The following is a 13,835-nucleotide window of genomic DNA, read 5'->3' on the forward strand; positions in this document are numbered from 1 at the left end:
GGAAGACCCTCTATGGGGTGGATGGATTCAGTGACTGGGGTAATCAGGATGGGTGTGTCAGAGGCAGTGCGATTGGCACAGGATAGAGCAGGGTTTAGGGATGTTGTACATAGGGTCGCTATGAGTCACAAACGACTCGACGGCACATAACAACAACAACAACAACAATACTACGCAGCAGCATGCAGAAGAAATGATTTTGTAAACTCACTACCAAACTTGGTAGGGACTGCAGAGTGTTATACTGAGTGAACTAACTCTGCCCTATAAGGACAAATACTGTATAAAAACCATTATTGTAGAATGAATATGAGGATCCAAGGAGGGGGAAGGGTGGAAGCACAGGGGTAAGATAGGTTGGGGGGGAGGTGGTGGTATTAATCATAGGTAGCAGAGTGCGATGGGGGAGGGTGAAGGATCTTGTGTGAAAAACAGTATATTCAAACTTTGTAAGTAAATCAGTATACAATTTTAAAAAATTAAATGTTAAAAAAAGCATTGGTGTATAGTACTGAGAGCTCTGGTGGCCTATTGGGTTAGGGGTTGCAATGCTAACTTATAAAGCAAGGCAATTCGAAGCCACCAGCTGCATTGTGAGACAAAGATGGAAGATCTCCTCCTGTACCATCCACAGCTTCTGAAAACCCTATGGAGGGTCTGCTCTGTGTGGTTTCATATTGATGGCAATGAGACAGAGTATATGGTAGGGAAGACTCAGCAAAACACTCTAAAACATGCTAAGTTTTTGTCTTTATCTGTGAATCTGTATTTACTGAAAATTTGCTTTCCTGTCATTTTTTGCTTCTTCATATGAATATACATAGCAATATATAGGAATATTCATATGAATTTATATAAATGAGCATTTGTTTATTCATTCAGGAAATAATGGCAGGCAGCACACTTTCATGAACAGTCTAATTCTATAGATCTGTAGGAAGGAAAAAAAACCCTCTTGAAATTTAGTCAGAGAAAATTTTCAAATTCTGTAATAAGTCTAAAAAAATCACATTCTGGGCCTCACATAACTTGATTCTTATAAGGAGCTGATAATATACTTTAACTCAAATCAACAACATCTAGAGCAACTTAAGTGGAATTGTTATTATTGAACATTTCGGTGTTTGGCTAAATCTGAACAACTTTAAGAAAAATTATGATTCACTGAGCAACATTTAAATAAAACATTTCAGGAACTTGAGAACTGATTTATGTATTTTCGCTATTTAAGTTCCAAGCAAACCACCAAGTGGAATATCTAATAGAATGAGGTCTATATTTTTATTTTTTAAAATGATACTTTTATTTATGATGGCATTTTATTAGTAAGGGCAGTAAATAAAATATATTCCTTTGAAAATATTGTAACAATAAATATGCCTTATCAATAATGTACTTTTAAAAATCTATTGCTTTGATTTAAATCCCGAAACTCATTTATTATTGACCAGCTTCAAAAAGAAAATCAGATTATCATTTACTTAGTTTCACATAATATTCACTCTGAACCTCTGGATAGTCAAATGACATAATAAGTGCTGGATCAGTGAGGCTTTACTTTTAAAAACAAATCATAATCTTGGATTGTAAGCATAGACTATTTCAGTGATTGTTATCTTTTTGTACTTCCCATTATAAAGGCTAAAACAAATGTTATGCAGTCCTATTTAAGTCTGTGAAAAAAGTTAACAATTTCATTTTAAGAAAATTACTTTGATTTATAGTTTACTATTACTATTGTTAGTTAGAAACTAGCACAGAAATATCTATAATGGGTAATCACATTTAATCCAAAAGTTAAGGCGGAAGTTACATACACTAGTATTTTTATTATTTCTGGTGTACATGGGGCGTGCAACAAAATAATTTATTGCAGCACCTAGAAGTATCTGTAGTTCACTGTCCAAAGTTTTCCACTCTGGAGTAAAACTGTTTGTTTACAATTCTATTATATACCCCTATCTAGTCGATTCCAAATCATAGTGACACTAAATTCGTAACTAGTACAATTACTCATTGCTAACAAGTCAGAACAGCTTACAGATAACTCTCACACAGGTTTTCAGAGGCTGTAAATCAGCAGAGAGGAGACTGACCATCTTTCTCCTGCAAAGTCCCTAGTGGAATTGAACCACCAGAGGTGTCACCTATGAGTTAGTTTTGCAACATTCTATGGTTCTCTCCAAACTCAAAACTAGGAGGCTTGATTCCATAGCTGTTTGCCACCTTTTCAGTCTGCCAGGCTGAGACGGATTTATGTGTTGATGTGACGGTGGGAACTGTGTTAACCAGTTTTTCATATGTGCACTGACACTCAATCTCCTCCCAGCTGATTTACTGGTAACTTGCGGTTGCTGTGATGCTAAACACTGTGACACTGATGTACCAAATGTGATAATGGTTACCCTTAGTGGACAGTGTTCAGTGGAGCTCCCTGATTAAAACAAGCTTGGAAGCAGGAGTGGCATCCACTTTCAAAATAGTTTGCCTCTGGAATCTCTATGAACTTGGAGAGACAATGAAAAGTTATACAAGTGTTTGGGTCTTTTGTTCATAGGGTAGCAATGTGCCATCTACAACTCAATGGCATTTAACAACAACAACAACAAGCTAAAGTACAATGCTATCAGTTATAGGAAAATATCCATCTATCCAATATCCTTCCACTATACATATTAAATCTGTATTCTGAGCAATTATTTCAAGAGTTTGGACTAGTTTAAGGCCTCAAAAACAGAGGAAAAATCATTAACAACCTTCTACAAAGAAGATCAGTTAATCATTATTTTGCTTCAAATTTACAAGCCAACCACGAATGGCAAAAAGGAAGAAATTCAAGATTTTTACTACATTTTAACACCTGAAATTGATCAAACATGAATTAAGTATGCATTGATAATGTCTAGAAATTAGAAGGCAAAAGTTGGAAACAAAGAAGGACTAAACGAACAGACAAAAAATAATACCTTCAAAACAAACTATTGCCATTGAGAGGATTCCAATGTATGATAACCCCACTGAACAAAAGGGAATAGCTTGTTTAACATTTCCCCAAATAAAAGAACTGAAAAAAATACTTTGAGCCTTGACTGACAAAACTAAAGTTCTCTATAAGCAAAATACTGAATGATGTGGAAATATCTAAAGAAGATGGGGAGCGGGGAGATGTAATATGGCAAAAAGGTCAAATAATTGGTCAACTTTGAATAATCTCAGCAATTTAAATATAATCAAAAGACAATAATATTCAATGAAGAAGTCTAAATACTCTAAGTCTTTGGCAAAAATTAAGATTCAAGAATTGGTAGGATACCATTTGATATATTTCATCAAAGAGAGATAACACTGGAAAAATTTCATCTATGAAAATAAAAGTGAAATACAGTTACCTGGCCAATCTACTGGAAGGGATTCATGCTAATGCCCATCCTACAGAAAAGTGATCCAATAGGATTCAGAAATCATGGACCAATGCCATTAATATCACACATAATTAAAATCATGCTAAAGATAATAAAGTGACTACAGCGGGGCATGTGCAGAGGAGTGCCAGCAATTCAAGCTCTGTTCAGATAAGAACTTTAAAATAGAGTACGGATGTCAGATGGATCTCGGCTGAACGCAGAAAAGACAAAAACAAAGTTTACCTATGTTTTGTTGGCTGTGCAATAACACTTGACTGTGAATCATAAAAAATTATAACATTTCAAACAGCAGAGATTTCAGATGCTTATACACATTCAGAACCTGCGCATTCACTAGAAAGCTGGCATTTGAACAGAACAAGAGAATTCTGTATGGTTTCAAGCTTGGCAAGGTGCTTGCCAGGGCTGTATCTTTCTACCATACACATTCATCTGTCTTCTGAGTGATTATTTCAAGACTTTGGGTTATATAAAGAAAACACAGCCTCACGAACAGAGGAAGACTCATTAACAACCTCCAATATTCAGATGCCTTAACAACCCCCGATATGTAGATGATCCACTTTGCTTGCTGAAAATGATGAATTCTTGAACCACTTTCTGATAGAGATCAAAGGCTACAGCCTCAAGCATGGAGAAGACTTCAATTGAAAGACATACATAATATTTTAATAATCTTCAAAACCCAGTAGGTAGTAACATCATAAACATAGGAAAGCTTGAGTTTGTTGAGGATTTTAATAGAATTATTGTCCACGGAAGCAGCAGTCAAGAAATCAAACTATGGATTCTACTGGACAAATTGGCTGAATAACACTTCTTGAAAGTGTTGAAAAGTACAGATATCACTTTGAAGACTTAGGTGCAATTGACTCAGAGCACGGCATTTTTTCAATTGATTCATGTGCATGTGAAAACTAGACAGTGAATAAGAAAGATTGAACAATTTTAACTCTTAATTGTGGTGTTAACAAAAAATGCTGGTCCCCTTGCTGTGATTAGATGCTGTGGAGTTGAGTAAGGCTCGTAGCAACTGGAACAGCAGACCAGACCCCTCATCTATCTTGTGCCATCCTCATCAGCGTTGACACACTTGAGCCAATTGCTGCATTCTCTGTGTCAGTCTATCTTTCTAAGCATGATGTCCCTTTTCAAGGAAAACAGACTGGCAGAAATACAGTCAGAATGTTCCTAAAAGTTGAAAATACTTTAAAACCAGTACCTGGGGTGGAGCAGTGGGTAATAAAGTGAACATTAAGGAAAATGTTCAATGGGATAGACACAGTGGCTTCATTAATGGACTCAGGACGGCAGGCACAAGATCCAGAAGGGCTTCATTCTGTTGTTTATAAGGGTTGCTGTTGTTGGGTGCCATCGAGTTACCTGGGACTCATAGCAACCCTAAGCACAATAGCTTTGAACCCTTCTTTATCCTGATCCAATCTATATAGGGGTAGTAGGAGTATAAACTAGATAACACTGAACAACTATTCTATCAAATCCAATCTTATGTCTCAGCTGCTTCTTTTTCAAAATTGGTATAATGGTGCCTATTTAAATGGCTTCTGAAAAGTATGGTCAATCCAGTGATTGATCTGTAGATAGATAGATAGATAGATAGATAGATAGATAGATAAAATAAAACCAGTTGCCATCAAGTCAGGTTTGACTCAAGGCAATCTCTTATGGTGTGTCACCACACAGATGTGCTCTGTAGGATTTTCACGGAATGATTTTTCGAAAGTAAATTGTCAACCTTTTCTTCTGAGGCCTCTCTGGATGAATTTGAACCTTCCACCTTGTGGTTAGCAATTGATACATTAACTCAGAGCTATGAACATAGTCATGTATACAGTACTCAATATATAAATAGATATAGATATCTATCTATATAAAATAATAATTCTATATTCTAATTCTATATTAAATTCTACATTATATATATTATCTTATTTCTGTCTCTGTACTTACCTTTTGCTCTCTTCATGGATTTATATCCTTGGTGTCGTCCCACAACTCATCAGATCATCAGTCTTATATTCAGTGCATTAAACATATTCTCGAGATGCCTTGAAATTCAATTGCTATGAACTCAATATTGTATTTTGATTCTTATGAACTGGCTTTCATCTTCTCTGGCTTTAATTTGAATGTGCATGTGAATAATCGATGATCTGCCTCTTCCATAATCAGCCCCTGGCTTTGTTTTGCCTCCTGATCTTGAGCTTCTCTATCAACTCTTTGAACAAAAGTAGTCAATTTGATTCCCATGCAGTTTCAGTAGGTGAGTTCCATATATATATGATTTTGTATTTGTTTTTTTTTAAAGGCGTTTACAATGACTAAATCATTAATTGTACAAATTCCGTCATTGGCTCTCTAGCCTCACTTCTGTTACCAAAGTCACATTGTCCAATCACCTGTTCATCTTTGTCCCCTCTTCTGCATTCCAATCACCAACTATTATATTGAAAAAGATTGAAGTTGTCTACATTTTCATTTTGCTTAGATCCACACTCAACACTTGTGGCAAGAGGAGTCTGCTACCATGGGAAATGTTGCCATCAAGGACCTCTCCAAAAAGCAGAGAGGTCAGTTTAAGGACTAAGTTGCTTCCAATAAATTTGAAAGTTGGACAATGGATAAAGATAGCAAAAGAAGATTCAATGTCTTTGAATTGTGGTGTTGGTGAAAAGTATTGAATATGCAATGAATTAGAAAAAGAAAAACAAATTTATCTTAGGAGAGGTATTACCAGGGTATTCCTTAGAAGCAAAAATGGTGAAATTTTGTCTTACGTATTTTGGGCATGCACCCAGGAAGAGTCAGTCTTTGGAAAAAAAGACATCAGGCCGAGAAAGGAAGATAGTCATCAAAATAAGGACAATCCTTAGCTAAGTAGATGGAAACAGTGACTAACAATAAGCTCAAGGAGAGGAAGCTGGAGTTGCTGTGAATCACAGTCAAGTCAATGGCATTTTGCAACAACAGCAACAATATTATCTTACTGAATGACTGTGAGGTCCCTCTAAAGTATTAAGTACTACTTTCAAACTATTAAAGACAATTTTGAGGATGAGTTATCTCCCCAAGATCAAACGGAATGTAGCAAAGCCAGACCTCAAGACTAAGTGTGTTGAGTTCTGAATCTTTCTTTGTTTGCTGCTCTTGGCTTTTCTAGAATGTATTAATGTGAAAAAGACACTTCATTTCACATTTCCTATTTTTCACTGTCTTGGTGTGGTGTCAATTTTTTTTCCATAGCTCAATATAAACTCTAAATTAAAAGATATAATTGTTTATCTTTAAAAAATGCTTTGGGTACTTTTATTATTATGGGACATTTTAAATCCACGGGATTTTTAAAAGCTTGATCATTTTGCATGATCATTTTAAGGGGAATATTTTAAATAGAATGGAATATTTTACAATCATTGGCAACCACAATTATTCAGAGAAATGTTCTTGTAACGAAGATGAGAAATGGATTGATTATTCTTCATCATCACCGAAGCCTGAAAATACCTCTACCTGGGCTCAGAGAGGATTCCTCTATTTCTCAAAATTAAAAGGCATAAAGAAAAATGGATATTTGAGAAATATGCTGATTATGCATGATAAATTTCACATTTCTCATCACTGCAAAGATTCTGCTTCTAGTTCTTCATGGAATCTTTCTCTCAATCCTACAGCACCTTTACACACAGTCACAGCCTCTCTTCAGATTATTATCTGTGACATGAATAGAGTGTCCAGTGAACCCACTATAGGCTAGTGACAAAGTGCACGTAAACTAGAGCCTTACCTTGCTTATTGGATAGTCCGTCCAAGCTAATCCCCAAGTTTTAAAAGACATAACCTCAAACTTATTAACGTGCAGTTGGAAATTGCTCATAGTTGACCCTCCAGTGGGTTTTTAGACGTAAATCACATGAGAAGAGATTGCCCATCTTTCTCCCAAGGAACCCCTGGTGGATTCTAACTGCCTGCTGCAGGGCTGGTGGTGCTACTCCTTACACAGGAGAGCGTCAGAGCGCCCCCAAAACTCAAACTCATTGCACGGAGTCTGAACTGACTCAGAACTAGAATTTTTCAGAGGCTGTAAAATCATGTGACAAGAGATTGCCCGTCTTTCTGTTTTGGATTCAAACTGTCTGCCTTTGGGTTGTGAGCTAAACTCCCTACTCACTAGGCCAGTGCTCCCCTTCCCAAGATTAAGTTACTGCTTTTATCTAAGGAAAGATAATTGGAACCTTTAATGTTCCTGGACACCTCACGCTTTATGGCTGATGGTGGTCTGGAGACCAAAAATTGTGTCAACACTGATTCCATGTTGTCTCTGAATAATGCTGGGTGTAGAAGGACTATTTCAGATAGCCCAACTCCAGAATACAAAGCATCTTGTTTCCCTGGTTCTTTGCTATTTATTGACATTGCTATTTATCAATTTTATTGATCTTTTCAAAGAACAAACATTTGGTTTCATTGATTTTCATTATTAATATTATTAATACTCTCCTCTCAATTCCATGGGTTTCTGCTCGAATTTGTGTTATTCCCCACACACCCCGTTTACTTTGGACTGGATTTATCATTCTCTTTCTAGTTTCCCAAGGTGAAAACTTAGATTATTGATTTTATTGCTGTCTTCTTTTCCAATACGTGCCTTCGATGCTATAAATTTCCCTCTAAACACTACTTTGTCTGCATCTTACCCATTTGGGTAAGTTGTATATTCGCAGTCATTAAGTTCAAAACGATTTTTTTCCCCATTTCTCTTGTAACATTGTGCTTGATCCATGGGTGAGCCCATGGCAACTTTAGAGCAATTAACTTGTAATTCTCTGCCATCAAGTTGATTCAGACTCACAGTGACCCTGTAGGACAGAGTGAAATGGTCCTAAATCTTCACCGAGCATCTTCCTTCTGCTGAGTAAGCAGCTTGTGGGTTAGAACCACCGAAGTTTTTTGGTTCATAGTCAAGATACTTTAAACTGTATCGTCAGTGCTCTTTAATTAGTCTGCACAGTGAACACATTTCCTCATCCCTTTAACGGTGATGTGAACAACTCTCGAAGCTGTATGCTGTTGAATATCAATATTATATAGTTCAATGTGGTGCTTCAGGCTTTGTGAATTGGATTAATACTTTATAGTTAATCTTTTTGTCTGCTGCAGAGAAAATCTATGTCAGATAAACCCTGTGAAGATTATTTTCTGTAATTAAAACTGCTGAATCTTTTTCTATTATTTTAGGTAATATTGAGTCCCTTTTCAACTCATAGAAACAATTTGTTGTTGTTGTTATGTGTTATCGAGTCGCTTGTATCTCATAGTGACCCTATGTACAACAGGTCTGAAACCTGCTTTATCCTGAGCCAACTTTATTGTCTCTGACACACCCGCCCCCATTACCCCAGTCACTGAGCCAATCCATCTTACCCAGAGTCTTCCATTCCTGCACTAATTCCTCTGCCTTTCCAAGCAAGATGTCCTTCTCTAAGAACTAGGTCTCCTTGCAACATGCCCAAAGTATGTCAGACAGAGCTTCAGAATCCTTGCCTCCAAAGAGCAGCCTGGTTTCACCCTCTCCAGAACAAACCTGTTTGTTCTCCTAGCAGTCCACGCAATAGTATAAAACTGTCTGAAAGGGTTTCCTAATGTGCAAACATTATAGGAATAGATTTCCAGGTCTTTTGTTCATAAAACCATTAAGTGAACTTGAACTTCCCACATTCTGGTTAGCAATCAAAGACTTAAACGTTGCACCACCAGGGAAGCTTGGGTGCCCTAATAGTCATGGATGGCACTGCCATTATAAAGGCAGAAGAGTCACATCTGTCACCTGGTGTCAGGAAAAAAAGAAAGGTCATCTTCCCTCATGGGATTTACAGCCTCGGAAAATCCACTGGATGGTCACCGATGAATTATTTCTGACTCAACGGCACAAACAACAATCTGTATTGACTCCCAGTGCCATCAGGCAGACCTAGAGTGAAAGTCTGAGGCAGAGATTCTTGTGAAGGTGACTCATTGAGGGAACGATCTCAACAGAAACTTGCAGGAGAAGATGAGAGAAAAGGATGGGAAAACCTGGGCACGGAAGTAGTCTCAGCCTCATGTCACAGGAAGCACAATTATGACAGACACATTGCATTATAAAGGTTCCTTCGAGGGAATAGAGCAGGATTGTTCTCTTAAATAGCAGCTCCTTTCAGTCGATAAGCTGCCTGTGGACGTAACATGTACAAATGTGCCTGTTATATTGTAGGTTTGGTTCCCAACTACCTCAGACAACACTGCAGTGAAGAAATCACATTATTAGCTTCCATTTTGCTTGTTTCCCAGAGCATATAAAGGTTACTCATATTCTACAGTAGTCTCCTATAGGATTTCTGGGTGTCCAGTGGATTAAGCAGAAGGCTGCTACTAGGAAGATCAGATCACAAGTTGCTCTGTGGAAGAAGGACAATGCTGTCTGCGTGCGTAAAGATTTAGAGCCTCGGAAATCCTCCGAGGCAGCTCTGTGTTTGTATGGAGAGGCTGGCAAAGAATACTGAATATACCATGGATTACCACAAGAATGAGCAGGTCTTGAAAGAAGCACAATGAAGGTGATTTTTAGAGACAATCCTCTCATATACTTTGGTCATGTTGTCAGGAGTGGTGGGGAAAATATTAGAAGGTAAATGGTCTGACTTCACCAGCTGCTTTGCAGGAAAATGAATGAGTACCGCCTCTCTAGTTTTGAAGTCGGCCATTTTTTAAAAGGTTTTTCTTTTTTCCCCTCAACCCTGAGCTTAAGTTTATGACAGTATAGGTCAGTTCTACTGGAATATTCTGAAGATGAATATGTTCTCGAAGGCCATGAAAAAAAGCCATGTATTAAGAAGAACAAGTTTTTTTTCACTGAAAAAGCATTTGACTCAAAAGTCATATCACATCCTGTTCATGTCTAAAAAAATTGCATCATGAATGTATCCAAGCGGGGTTTTCCAGTTTGATATTTTTCCATTTCTATGTATCAACTTTTATTTCAGTTGTAGTAAAATAAACATGACTGCGCACCAATATTTGGGCCTCATCAACTTCTGAGTGCCTTGAGGAGTTCCATTCTTCAGTCCTCAAAGCCATGAAAGGCAAGCACTTGAGATGTCAGTTGCAAGGTGAAACATCTAATTACTGGTGTTCTGTTCTCCAAACCACCTTCCTCTGTGGAAGCGTGAATTCAAGTAGAAATCAAGAGCATTGCTGTGACTGCACATACAGGGAGGAGGCTCTTCTGGACAATCGCAAGCACCGTCCGTGACCCCAGAGAGAGCGAAGCATCCGTTATGACGTGGCTGGGAGGCTCTCAGGTTGCTTTTTGTCAGTTTAGTTCCATCAAGGCAGTTGTAAAGGACTTTTGATGACTCAGTGGTGATCTGATTAGTTACCAATTAGTTGCGAATATCAACCTCATCAATGGCGATTTTAAAGAACTTAAAAACTCCACGTGCCAGTTCCATTCTCCTATAAATAGTGTCATCATGAGTTAGAATCACTTTGACCACAAACAACAGTAAAATTGATAGAAGCATATTGCCAAATCTGTTGTTCACGGAGCAACTGAATGGATCCGACCCACCAACAAGTGGGCTAACAGCTAAGCAGTTGACCACCAGAACTCCTTTAACCCAGTACAGCCTAGACTTTCTGACTGATCTAGAAGAAATGGAATCATTGCATTTCCCTGTAGGCGCATCCTAGCTGTTCACAGACACACACTAGTATTCATATACCACCAGCCGCCTAATATTGTAAAAATGGAAGGGGAATTGTAGAGACTTACAAGACTTCACCCAAAGCACATAGAATGAGGGGAGGTTTGAAACTTAATCTCTGAGTTCAGTGTAGTTTTCTGTTACCCTGTTAAGAAATCATAAAGGACTGAAACAATGGGCTTTTGCAAGTGATATTTAGATAATTATCTGTTCTGAAGGCCACCACTGAAGATATACAACTATAACATATTCCTTTTTTTTTCCACTATGAGGTCAGTGAGATTTTTTTCCACAAGGTATAAAAAGCATATCATTGTTCATAATTCTATAGTTTTATCTGTTCTGCTTGCTTGCTTTCTTTTTCTTCTCTCTCTCTCTCTCACACACACACACACATTGTTATCAAGTTAGAAGTGATTCATAACTGACTCAGGGTTTTCTGTAATGCTTTAGATGGTTACTATCATTATGCCAATTTGGGAAATGAGGAAACTGAGTTGTATGGTGTTAAAGGGATGCTACACAGTTGTTTTTCAGTGGCATCCAGTCAGTTTAGATTAGCAATGCCCATATATACAAGAAAACAATACTGCTGAATCCTGTGCAATCCAGAGCCCACTGCTGAAGCACTGAGAGCCCACCTCCAGTAGATTTTCAGAGACTGGGAGGAGATTGCCCATCTTTACTCCTTGGAGCTGGAGGATTCAAACCACGAGCCTTTGGGCTGGTAACACAACTTCTCATTCATAGGCAACTGTTGTTATATCACTGAGTCTGAACTGACCCATAGCTGACCCTCCAGTGGCCTTTCAGAGGCCGTTAATCACACAGGAGACGCCCCCCCCCCCAATCCTTCTCCCACAGAGCAGCTTCTGGACACAAACTGCTGCCTTTGGGATCGCAGCACAGATTCTTACCACTTGAAAGCACTAAAATAGAAATCATATTCTACATCTAGAGGAGTAGTAAAATAAAAAAAGCACAATCCATTCTTGAGCTGCTCCTACTAATTTCACTATCATTACCATTGCCATGTGAAGCGTTTTTTTTTTTAATTAGCTATTTACAATGAAAAGAAATCTTTATCACACTATAATGATTCAGATAGTACCATTCCAAAGTTTTCATCCAAGAAGACTGAAAGTCAGAAAATGAAGATCTTTCCCAGGTCAGTTTTTATGTGGAATACTTTTAACTGGATCTAAATTCCATGAAGAAATACCTGTTTCCTATGTGTCCTGAGATCATGTGGTTCCATGCAGATTATTGAACTAATGCTTTAAAAACAAAATGAAATATGAAAAACTGTGTTGGAGTAAATGAGTAGATTTCACTCTGACTGCAAAAGAGCACACTTCTGCTACCTATTGCAGTGATTAGCCACCAAGGTTAAAATTACCATATTTTATATTCCTAATAACAGTGATGACTGAGAATCTATTTGCGTTTCCAGCTGACAGAATTAATTTGTAGCTATTTTTTTTTTCAGTACTACTTCTATAAAAGTACAGTTTAAATTTAAGGCTGGATTACTCAGTTATTATTGCTATTAGAAAATAATTCATATCATCATGTTTACTTTTGTTCTTTGTTATTTTCTTTCCTGTATTGTTTTGAAACAGTAAAGTTCCTATAATACTTAAAGCTGTGATTTTTGACATAAAAAGCACAGCTATTGGCCAAAGTGAAGGAATTTTTTTTTCTTCCTCAGTTTTTATGGAGAGTATGAAAGGGTAACACTCTGACAAACTGTATTAAGGACTCTACACAGAGAGTTCTTTATTTAACACAAAGGCAGACAGTTTGCTTACAAAACAGAGAACAGCTAGAATGCTATTATTTTTACTTTTCAGAGTTAATTCTCTGTGTGTCTACTAAGGGATTTAGCCATAATTGTGCATAGAAAAGTAATTAATCATGCTCTATAAAAAATGAAGGGGAAACATAACATATGGAAAATTATGTTCCTAATACCTTCTTGAATAGTTTAAGCTGACAAAGATATTTAAGTCTGTTTTCTTTGTGGTCTTACCCGTGTATTATTTTTATATTAATCTATATTATTATTCTCTTTCTCATTTTAGATAATTATTGATATACTACTGGCTTTATGACCCTGTAGCAACTTAAAGGAAAAAGGCCACATTGATCTAGGGTGACCTAAACACTCCCTGAAGCACAAGGCAAGGGAGTAAGTGTACCCTTTCCCTTTCAGGAATTGATTGGCAGTTGATTCCTGAGAAACAGTGGGTCGTCCCCCCCCCCCCCCCCCCCCGTGAAAGGTGCTGTTCCAAAATCTTCAAATTTTTCCCTCTCGCAGGAAACAGTGTAAATTTTAATTGAAAACAAAGCTAAAAACTTCATGAAACATCTCTTCTCCCTGAGCTGCAGTGAGTGTAGTTCACTTGTCACCTCAGTGCTTTATGGTTTGAAGTGGCCACTTCTCTGATGGGTCCCACAAGCCTTAGGCTTTACAGGGTCTTATCATTTGACTTAAAATGAAGAATTGACTTTTGTTACATCTATAAAAAGCAAAATAACACACTCCAGAACTTGCAGTTGTAGCATTAGTTTTACAGTTTTGGGTGTTCATGCCACCCATGGGATGCCTGCTTCTCACTACAACCTGTTGTCTGGACACATGCTT

The sequence above is a fragment of the Elephantulus edwardii genome, unplaced genomic scaffold (assembly GCF_000299155.1).
Source record: "Elephantulus edwardii isolate Elephantulus edwardi_28Jun2011 unplaced genomic scaffold, EleEdw1.0 scaffold00001, whole genome shotgun sequence".
NCBI lineage: Eukaryota > Metazoa > Chordata > Mammalia > Macroscelidea > Macroscelididae > Elephantulus > Elephantulus edwardii.